This window comes from Cynara cardunculus (genome assembly GCF_001531365.2).
Source record: "Cynara cardunculus var. scolymus isolate 2C chromosome LG 13, CcrdV1, whole genome shotgun sequence".
NCBI classification, from domain to species: Eukaryota; Viridiplantae; Streptophyta; class Magnoliopsida; order Asterales; family Asteraceae; genus Cynara; species Cynara cardunculus.
Genome location: NC_037540.1, coordinates 12,379,194 through 12,381,242, shown reverse-complemented (window position 1 = coordinate 12,381,242; position 2,049 = coordinate 12,379,194).

Below are 2,049 nucleotides of genomic sequence, written 5' to 3'. Positions count from 1 at the left end.
GGGTTGGGTTCATGTGAGACCAAAGGTTTTTCGTAAAACCCGTAAGACCAGTTTATGTTCATTGATCAACTTTATAAGCTAATAATCTAATGGTCTAAAGTTGCACGGTGGCAATTTTATGATTATTGAGAAGTCTCGTGGCGTTTATGAATGTTCAGATTGTCAGATTGTAGATCTACTCCAAGGGTTGAGAATTGGTCTTACGGCATCTCATAAAAAACCCTTGGTCTCATATGATCCCAAGTCTCTATATATATATATATATATGTATGTGTGTGTGTGAGAGAGAGAGAAAAAAAATATATGGAAAGTGAAATTCTCATAAGAATATCTATTTTGAAATTTTATTGTGATTCTTAATTTTATTGATGTGACCAAAAAAAATATGAAAAGGAAGGTTGTTTTTTAGTATAAAAAGATATACACGTGTCATAGCATAAATGTTTAAACTGAGTTGGCTAAGCCTAATCCAATGCAAAACTTTCAATGTCAGAAAACACTTTTAACCCTTTTCCTTTCTTTAACCATAAAAAAGTAGTTAGACAAAATGATAAGCCCACTAATATTTAACTTTTGCTTTAACACTGTAACGTAATCGTCTTTTTGTAAGCATGTTCACAAGTCTGGAAAATCGACTCTTACACATCTCTTCAACTAAAAATTTTTAGGGTATGAAAAACGTGTCTGTTAAACTTTGAAAAGTGCTTCGGGATATTAGAAAATACAAGAAACATCAACCAAAAACCCGAAAAAAGTTCCACGAAATCGACAGAAAAACCGAAAATCTACCTTGAAATCAACCAAAAAACTTAGAAGATCCCTCGAAACCGTGGAACTCGCATAAGAACACATCGGACGACTCTCCGGGATTTGAACCACCTTAAAGATGTACCTGCTCAACAAAAATCATCGATCCAACACTGTATGTTCAAGTTGTTTAACCCGAATTATACCAACTGAAACCGAAATGTAATTGGTTTGCGTTAGGTTATACATTTAAAAAGGGTAAAATGGGTTGAAATTTTTCTGCAACATCTGTAATTTCTAAGAAAACGGCTGCGAGAACAGTCGGAGAACGGCTGGGAAAACGGTCGGACGACCTAGAACGAATGTCAAGCGCCCAAGAAAATGGGTCGGGCGAGTTTTGGTGCGACTTAAGTCGCCTCACAAGTGGCCTCTCACGCCCAGATCGGTTTTTAACCCGATTTTGCTAGGGTATTCCCAATTTCTCCTTCCCACTCCATTTCCTCTCTCCCATGCCGATTTTGGTCCATTTGGGGTCGATTTTTAGGAAGTTTTTGGAGCTAATGGAGAGTGGATTTTAAAGATTGAAGACCTATGGAAGGAGATTCCATGTTTTGAGGAGGTAAGTTTCTTTTGGGTATTTTGAGGTATATGTTTGGATTTTTGATGGTTTTGAAGTTTGTGTAAATATTGGTGTCTATAGATTTGAATACTGTTTTTAAGGATGTTTGCTTGTGGACCTCAAGTCTCCACCATTAGAAGCTAAAGATAGGGTTTAGAACCTAAGTCTAATCTAACCGATATGGATTTGATTATTCAAGGCATAAAACATCTATTTCTTTACTTTTAGATAGTTTATTTTCTTTTATCCCAATCTTGAGTTCTTTTTATTACATTATTTTTCATTTGTTTATACTTGAAGCTAAATTAAGGGTGCGTTTGGTACACAGACAAGACAAGACAGAACATGACACGACAGAACAAGACAGCTGTTCAGCGTTTGGTAAGACATGATCGGACTGGACAGAACTGGTTAAAATGACCAATTTACCCCCAGTGAGTTGTTTAATGTTTTTTTTTCCACTAAATAATCAATATAAATGTTAATAAATACGGTGTGCAAAGTATAACGTACATCAAACCACTACTACTTGCTAAAATATATTTGCAAAAACACATGATTTCATAATCAACTAATGATATATGAAAAAGATAAATATAATATAAGCATCAAGAATCCATTATCGAAGCAAATCTATATGCATTTCATACTAAGAAGAAAAAACTACTACCAACAAGCGCACA